Raw genomic sequence first — 9,343 nt, 5'->3', positions numbered from 1 at the left:
AAAAAATCAGGCATTGAAAACCCTATGGAGTACAGTTCTACTCTGACACACATGGGGTCACCATGAGTCAGAACTGATTCAGTGGCAACTGGTTACTGGGTCCCATTGTTAAACAATAGTTTTTTTTTTTTTTTTAAAAAGGAAAACCTTGACTCCCAAATAAATGTAAAATGAATACATCAAATATTTTATTTAACTCATTAATAAATGAGAAAACCGGTACGATGTTACTATTGGTCAAAGGAGAATTCAAAAATCACACACATATACAGGCCATCAGGAATGCTGAAATAAATTTACAAATAGAGGCAGAACTGGTCAATATTCACAGGGCAATAATCAATTGTGTGCCACTGGACAAAATTCACTTGCATGTCAATGGACAAGATCATTTGCATTACTATCCATCTTCTACAATTTACAGAGTTGTAAAATAGCTTGAAGACAATGAAAGGCAGCCCTAGGAAGAGTGTGTCAGAGAAGACACCCAGTAACTGTGCTTTTGCCCATTTCAAAATCTTCCACAATTTTTCCAGACACCCTTACCAGGGCTGCCCGAGAATGTGGGGATCTTTTGTCCACACTGGTCATTACTGACATGCTTACTTAAAGGCAAGAAGTTTTACTGCTTCTGGGCCAGGTGGGGCACAGAGGCCTTTGCTGGGGCCGGAGCACAAGTGCTGAGGTCCAGGTGCAGCCTTCAGGTGACCAGGTGACCCTTCGAGGTAGTGCCACAGGCAAGGGAGCTGCAAATGTAGGGCTAATGTCTGCTCTTCCTGAAATGGCCAAATTCCACCCACTTCTCAGCCTCAGGGACATCCACTGCCAACTCTGCCCCTTCAGTTGCTCCAAGCATTGTCCACCATTCTTTTCCTTTCCTCTCTGGCGCCAGTACCAGTTACAGTTGAGTTGATTTCGACTCATGGTGGCCTCACATGTGTCAGAGTAGAATGTGCTCACAGGGTTTCAGGGGCTGATTTTTCAGAGGTAGATTGCCAGGCCTTTCTTCCAGGGCACCTCTGGGTGGACTTGAACCTCCAACCTTTGGGTTAACATCTAAGTGCTTTAACTGTTCGTACTCCCCTCTTGGGGCAGCCCCCACAAATCTCTTAAGGTCCTGTAGAAACTCTTGGTCTCGCCCTTCTAGGGGTGACAGTCAGGGGATGAGTTTCTCTTTCTATTCTAACTCATCACTGCTACATATACATACTGTACCTATGCAGTGAAAACTGTGAGATGGTCTTTTGCCATCAGAATATTCTGAATCCATAGCTGTGCAGCGCTTGGAGACTGGAGAACAGGCTACTTAATGTGAGAAAGGTTGATGTTGAAATGTAAAAGGGTTTCCAGTTCATCTTGGGTGACAGCAGAGCCCTGCATTCCCTGAACATTCTGATAATGACAGTTTAATGACATTACTGTTGAAATTGCTCCCCTGCACGTGGAACCACCTCCCATTCTCTCTGCTCGTGGTTACCCTTCCTTTGGGGAGAAAGGGCATCCAGTTGGTGAGCAGAGGAGTCTAGTTCCAGCACTCCTGATATTTTTTCAGACTTCTGTAAGAACAGTTCTGTGCCTTTCAGCCAATGTTGTTGTCATTACCTGTCACTGAGTCAGCCCCAACTCATGGCAACTCCATGTACAACTGAATGAAACACTGCCCGGTCCTGGGCCATCCCCATGATCTGTTGCATGTTGGACCACTGTGATCCATAGGATTTTTGTTGGCTGATTTTTGCAAGTAAATTGCCAGGCCTTTCTTCCTAGGCCATCTTGGTCTGGAAGCGCCACTGAAATCGGTTCCACATCACAGCAACACATAAGCCTCCACGGACAAATGAGTGGTGGTTGCGCCTGAGGTGCACTGGCCAGGAATTGAACCTGGGTCTCCTGCATGGAAGGCAAGAATTCTGCCACTGAACCACCACTGCTAAGTAATACAGTACTCATTTATCTAAATAGACCCCCAAACCCTTCAAAGATTCCAAAATTTTACAGGTTAAAACAGTGAATTTTCAGTGGGAGTGATTTTGTCCCCCACTCGGGGGCATTTGGCATTGTCTGGCAACATTTTTTATTGTCAGAACTGTGTGGCTGCTACCATCATTCAGTGCACAGGACAGCCCCCCACAACAAAGAATTACCTGGCCCAAACCGTCAATAGTGCTGAGGCTGAGAAGCCTTGATTTAAAAGAAGGAAAAGAGAAAAGTATACTTAAAAAATTTCAAAAGAAGACATAATCCTTATGAAAAAAAGATAAATTACAGACAAGCTAAAAAGAAAAATGTAAACCTCTTGAAATCCCAGAAAAGTACTAAGGTTAATTATATTTTCCTTAAAGACATACTAAGAATAATTTGAATCATTTCTCATTCCCAGTAGAACTTAGAGAAAACATATTTATTCCTGGTCATTTATAAAATTCAATGGGTTGAAGCAAGCTGGCCTAAGTCTTTATGAGCCATTAGGAGGGAAAAGCAAAGTTACAAATAAAGACTAAATCTGTTTTCCTCATACATTGGACTGATTCCAGATGTATTTCTGGATGTGGAAAAGCCGCCCAAAATGCAGAGGAATGCCTCGTCATAGGTGTAACAAACTCCTCAGGCTCCTCTGTTCCCCAGTAACTCGCTTGTGTGTGAACACACATTAGCAGCAGACAACAGCCCTTTATTGGGGAAGGAGGCTGGCAGTAATTGCTATTTATAAAATGGAAGGCTTCTAAAACAGTAAGATGTTAAAATAGTGACCTGTGAAAGGGGAGAAACCCTTTTGGGGAGTCAAAAGCTGGAGACAATGTGGCACCAACCTGGGAGTGTCTCTGAGTGACATTTTGGCTGCATAGGGATACAGGAAAGGGGGCGGCTTAATGTATGTGGGGACATGGACCTTGGGAAGACTGTCTGGCTGCAGCTGAAAAGTCTGGATGAGTGATCTGCTGAGTGTGGCTAAAGTGAGAAGAAAGCCCCTGCGAGCTCATTTCTGCTCTGGAGGATCTTTGAGAAAGTAGAGTATTGAAAGAACCAGACACAGCCACTCCACAAGAAAATTTGAGCTGCTGTCTGTAGAAAGCGTTATGCTGGGCTAGTGTATGGGGACACAAAGATGAATCAGACTTTTGTCTAAGTAGATGAAGACATAGAATTGGTGGAGTCCAGGGCCACTGCTTTACTTTCTTAAACAGGAAGTTACCTACTGTTATCTGGGGCCTCTTCCCTTTCTATATGAAGTTGATGATTCATTTCTCCACGTCATTAAAAAATGCCATTGGAATTTGGATTGGGATTGCATTGTATCTGTAGATCGCTTTGGGTAGAATAGACATTTTCACAATGTTGACTCTTCCTATCCATGAGCAAGGTATGTTTTTCCACTTATGTAGGTCTCTTTTGGTTTCTTTCAGTAGTGTCTTGTAGTTTTCTTTGTATAGGTCTTTTATGTCTCTGGTTAGATTTATTCCTAAGTATTTTATCTTTTGGGGGGCTACTGTAAATAGTATTGATTTGGATTTCCTCTTAGAAGTTCTCTTTGTTGGTGTAGAGGAATCCAACTGATTTTTGGATGTTTATCTTATATCCTGATACTTTGCTGAAATCTTCTATTAGTTCCAGTAGTCTTCTTGTGGATTCTTTGGGGTTTTCTGTATATGAGAACATATCATCTGCAAATAGAGATACTTCTACTTCTCCCTTACCAATTGGATACCCTTTATTTCTTTTTCTAGCCTAATTGCTCTGCCTAGGACCTCCAGCACAATGTTGAAAAGGAGTGGTGATAAAAGGCATCCTTGTCTGGTTCCCATTCTCAAGGGGAATGCTTTCAGACTCTCTCTGCTTAAGATGACGTTGGTTGCTGGCTTTGTGTAAATGCCCTTTATTATGTTGAGGAATTTCCCTTTTATTCCATTCTTCTGAGAGTTTTTATCATAAATAGGTGTTGGACTTTGTCAAATGCCTTTTCTGCATCAATTGATAAAATCATGTGGTTCTTGTCTTCTGTTTTATTAATGTGATAGATTACATTGATTGTTTTTCTAATGCTGAACCATCCCTGCTTACCTGGTATGCATCACACTTGGTCATGGTGAATTAGTTTTTTGATATATTGTTGAATTCCATTGGCTAGAATTCTGTTGAGGATTTTTGTGTCAATGTTCATGAGGGATATTGGTGTGTAATTTTCTTTTTTTGTGGTGTCTTTATCTGGTTTTGGTATCAGGGTAATGCTGGCTTCATAGAATGAGTTTGGGAGTATTCCATCCTTTTCTATGCTCTGAAACACGTTTAGTAGTAGTGGTGCTAACTTTTCTCTGAAAGTTGGTAGAATTCTCCAGTGAAACTGTCAGGGCCAGGGCTTTTTTTGGTTGGGAGTTTTTAAATTACCTTTTCAATCTCTTCTTTTGTTACAGGTTTATTTAGTTGTTCTACCTCTGTTTGTGATATTTTAGGTAGATAGTGAGTTTCTAGAAATATGTCCATTTCCTCTAGGTTTTCAAATTTGTAAAATTACAATTTTTCAAAGTATTCTGTTATGATTCTTTTAATTTCAGTTGGGTCTGTTGTGATATCACCCATCTCACTTCTTATTCAGGTTATTTGCTTCCTCCCTGTTTTTCTTTTGTCAGTTTGGCCAGTGGGTTATCGATTTTGTTAACCAGCTTTTGGTGTTTTTCACTCTTTCAATTGTTTTTCTATTTAATTTAATTCTGCTCTAATTTTTATTATTTCCTTTCTTTTGGTGCCCAAGGGCTTCTTTTGCTGCTCTCTTTCTATTTGTTTGAGTTGTAGGGTTAATGTTTTGATTTTGGCCCTTTCTTTTTTTTGGATGTGTTCATTTATTGCTGTAAAGTGACCTCTGAGCACTGCTTTTGCTGTGTTCCAAAGTTCTGGCAGGATGTGTTTTCATTCTCATTTGTTTCTATGAATTTCTTTATTCTGCCCTTAATTTCTTCTATAACCCAATGGTTTTTGAGCAAGGTGTTGTTCAATTTCCATGTGTTCGATTTTTTTCCTTGCTTTTTTTCTGTTATTGAGTTCCACTTTTATGGAAGTTGCCTACTGTTGAAATTGAGGGCTGGTACAGAAATTTTTGAGCTGCTCTTGTTTGAGTAGGTTCTATCAACGTAATTAGTTTAGAGTGAATCTAGGCAGAAGCTGTCAAAAGTTAATCAAAGGAACTTTTTGCTCTTAAGAAGGAAGAGTGATGGGGAGGAATCAATGCTCTTTAGAGTAAGTTAAGTTTCTTCAGCTGGAAAATGTCTCAAGCCATGGCAAGAGAAGTGGCTGCAGAGATGTAGATCTATAAAAGATGACCATATAGCTCCATTACTCTTGCAGACTGTAATGCAGACATGAATAAAAGCAAATCAGCAAAGCTGAGGTCTGAGGTCAAGGTGGTAGTTGAACTAGAGCAATAGCTTGTTTATATTAAAAATTTAGGTGAGATCAATGTGATTTGTAACAAGAGACTCTATGCTTGTAGCTCACCCAATTGCTGTGTAATTAAAAATAATTTTTTTTTATTATGGAACACTTGAAACCTAAACAAAAGTAGAAAAAATAGTATAATGTACTCATCACCCAGTTTCACCAATTTTTAATAAATATAAATGACCTATTTTGTTTCAATTCTACCCCCACCTACCCAATACCTCAATAATTTTGAAGCAAATCCCAGACATCATATTATTTCATTTGTAGATATTTCAGTATGTATCTCTAGAAAGAAATAGCTATATAATTTGAATTTTACATCTCCGTATAGTACATAGCTGTGCTCTAAATGGCCGACATTGTTGATCAGAAAACACACTGAGGAGAAGGAAAAGTGTTGTCTCCTCAGGAGGGCCTCCCTCTGCACTTCCTTACCACCTTGTGCATGTGTTTATCATTACCCTCAACATATCATGTAGAAAATCATTGTTTCCTTGTCTGTGACCTTCATGTGGTGTTGGCATTTAGTGCTCATTAAATATCCATGTGCTCCCCACATTTCCCAGCCTCCCTTGCAGTTACATTGGGACCATGTGACTCCTTCAGGTCATTGAACTGTGAGTGGAAGTGATACATCACTTCTGGGCCAAAGCACTGAAAAACCAGTGTACCACCTCCATGCCTTGTGGCCCTGGAAGCCATCCATTGAGATGATGGTGTTCCAATACGGAGGGAGCCTGAATACCTGTGTCACTGAATGGAGGAGAGCCTCACTGGTTTACACAAGACTTTGTACAAGTGAGAAATAAAGTTCTGTTTTGCTAAGCCGCTGTGATTTCAGGGTGTATTGTTACTTCAGCTAAGATGTTCTATTCTCACTAATACAACTAGAGTGCAACTTTTTCTAGGTCAGGAGCTATATTTTCCATTACTTTATCACTGATACCTCTCATTGCTCTTGGCACATAGTAGGTTTTCAAGAAATATTTGGGGAAGGAAAGAAGGAAGGAAGAAAAGAAGAAGAGAAGGAAAGAAAGAAGGGAAGAAAGCGAGTTTGCTCTGAGGTCCCAAGATTTAATGTAAGGATTCAAAATTTCTGACCCTTTAGGGAGGATAGCAGTTTAAAAAAAAAAGCCAGAGCACTCTATTTTAGCAGTTTCCCAAAACTCTATCTGAAGAGACGTAACTTACATTATTGCTTTGCCTTCCCTACTGACAATATATAAAACCAAGATATACAAATAAGTGTCATTAAAGCTATTGCTGTTGTTGTGTGCCGTTGAGTCAATTCCGACTCATAGCGACCCTATAGGACAGAGTAGAATTGCCCCGTAGGGTATCCATCATCAAACACTGTAATCTTTATGGGAGCGGATTGCCAGGTGTTTTCTCCTGTGGAGCTGCTGCTGGGTTCAAACTGTGAACTTTTCGGTTAGCAGCCGAGTGCTTAACCATTGCGCCACCAGGGTTCCTTCATCAAAGCTACTTATCTAGATTTGGGAACTTTATTTGCATCTTCTCATGACCTTGACATCGCCTCCTTCAGCCCCTCATTTGCCCCTCTTGCGCCAAGTCTCACTGTGTACCTCCTTTATGCCAGACACTGTTCTGGGAGCTAGGGATACCACAGTGAGCAAGAAAAGGCACGCTTCTTGTCCTCTGATGAAGAGCCAAGTGAATAGACAGCTGCGACAGAGTGAGGCAAGGGACCTAGGGATAAGAGGGAGAGGTTTCCAGAGAAACTTTCTTCAGCCTATCCTGAGTAGAAGTTAGTCAGGTGAGGAGGTGTAGTAGGGAAGAATGCCTTCAGTACCTTCTCATCTTATGTCTTTTCAGACTTGTTCTCTCTAGATTTTTCTCCGTGGTGCTTGTGCACTTCCTCCTGGACTTGCAGGGAAACAAATGACCACCCTAAGTACATTTGGGGAAATGTTAATTATCTAATTGCTAGCATTAGATAAAATTACTGGGTGACCTGCCCTGCAGAGGTGGTGCGTATATGTGCAATCTCAGTAGCAATCAATCTGGAATAATGGGAATCTTACTCTGAAGCTGATTGAGTTAACCAAATGTCAAAAATATTTAACCAGCAAATAATGTCACATAATAGTATGTGTATAAAAATTTTGTATGAGAAATTAACTTGAGCTGTAAACTTTCACCTAAAGCACAATTAAAAAAAAAAATTTTGACCAGGACCACTGTTCCTGGAAAGGGAATCACTGGGGTCTGTAAAGGGAGAATGTGTTCATCGTAGCCACTTTGTCAACTTCATTTCTCATTATCTTCATACATATTTCACCAAAAACTTAGCAGTGATAGAATATCCTGGTCTTCTTTTAGATACGTATTATTTTCGTAGGGCTGCTGTAACAAATTACTACAGACTTGGTTGCTTAAAACAACATAAATTTCTTCTGTCACAGTTCTGCAGGCCAAAGTCCAAAATCAAGGTGTTGGCAGGGCCATCTCTCTCTGAAGGCTCTAGGGAAGAAACATTTCTTGCCTCTTTCAGTTCGTGGTGACTCCAGGTGTTCCTTGGCTTGTGGCTTAATCACTCCAATCTCGGCTTCTGTCTTCAAATGGCCTTCTCCTCTTCTCCCTGTGTGTCTTTTTCTCTTCTGTCTGTGTCTTTTCCACTGTTGTCTTTTATAAGTACGTTTGTCATTGGACGTAGGGCCCACCTGGTTACTTCAGGATGATCTTATCTCGAGACCCGTCACTTAATTACATTTGTAAAGACCCCTTTTCCAAATAAGGTCACATTCACAAGTACCAGGAATTAGGACTTGGACATATCTTTTTGGTGGCCACCATTCAACCCACTACAAAGTATGTCTAGAAAAGATGACCAAAGGCTGTGTCTCTGTACACGTAGCACTGCAGTTAACATCGTAAAATCAATTTCAATTTCTGCTGTTACCTAGCTAGGCTTGGGGTTAGGAGAGTGTTTAAAATTCTTTTATAGTGAAACATAGTTTGCAAAATCTTGCAGCTCCCATTTAGTGTTAGCCTGATCCCTTCAGTATGTGAGGATGAGTCTAACTAGGCAGCAGCCTCATACCAGATTAGGCCTCAAAGCTTTTGACATCAGGCAAGACTCCATGTCTCCATCCCATGGAGCTGGAATTTTTTCTTCTAAGCTAGTACATCTTCTCTGGCTAAAGGTGGACACTTAACTGTAGGAACATGCCAGGAACTGTGTGGCCTTTAAAAGAAATCATCTCTTGGTTGTCCTTGGCAGAAACAGGAACACTTTTAAAGAGCCCTCTTTTGTATTTGGCCCTTGTTTGGAAGGAAAGGCCTATTACTCTGAGGAATGTGGGAGAAATTATAGGGAAATTCCTCCCTGGCACCTACTTTGCTTCTCTCATTTAAATCCAGTGATGCTGTAAAGGAGACCAGCTTCATCTCTTCACAGAAAGAGAATTTTCAGAAGGAAGAACACTTACTTCTTCTATTAAAATACCGACCATTGAGATGCTGCTTCTGCCCCAGTGCTGAGCACAGAGCAGCAAGGAACACTAAGTAGGAAAGGCAAAAGCAAGGGAGAGTCATTTTCTCTTTTCAAAAGTGAGTTTCTCCTAACGACCCATTCCTATATAATATAGAATGAGACTTAGAGCTATAATGGAGTTATTTCTACAAGAGAAGAAAAAGTAATTTATTTTGTAGTGGTCATAAATCTTTAACGTCAACATATTTTTGTTTAAGAAGCCTATTGTTATGAAACTATTCTGCAGAAATAAATGTCCCAGCAAATAAGGATAGATGTGCAAAAAAAGAGCAAAACAATTAAAACAAAATATTAATGTCTATTTGGTAGGTGTGTCTTAGGCTGGGTTCTCTAGAGAAGCAAAACCAGTGAAGCATATATATATATATATGTACATATATATATATGTACATA

General features: G+C 40.3%; 1 non-coding gene across 1 annotated transcript; it reads right to left on the bottom strand.

The window, feature by feature from the left end:
- Positions 1-1,860: 1,860 nt before the first annotated feature.
- Positions 1,861-1,931, bottom strand: TRNAG-UCC (transfer RNA glycine (anticodon UCC)). The gene has a single exon. It is a non-coding gene; the product is annotated as a tRNA-Gly (tRNA).
- Between the last annotated feature and the right edge of the window lie 7,412 nt (positions 1,932-9,343).

This window comes from Trichechus manatus, unplaced genomic scaffold (assembly GCF_000243295.1).
Source record: "Trichechus manatus latirostris isolate Lorelei unplaced genomic scaffold, TriManLat1.0 scaffold00050, whole genome shotgun sequence".
NCBI lineage: Eukaryota > Metazoa > Chordata > Mammalia > Sirenia > Trichechidae > Trichechus > Trichechus manatus.
This window is presented reverse-complemented; position numbering and strand designations above follow the sequence as displayed.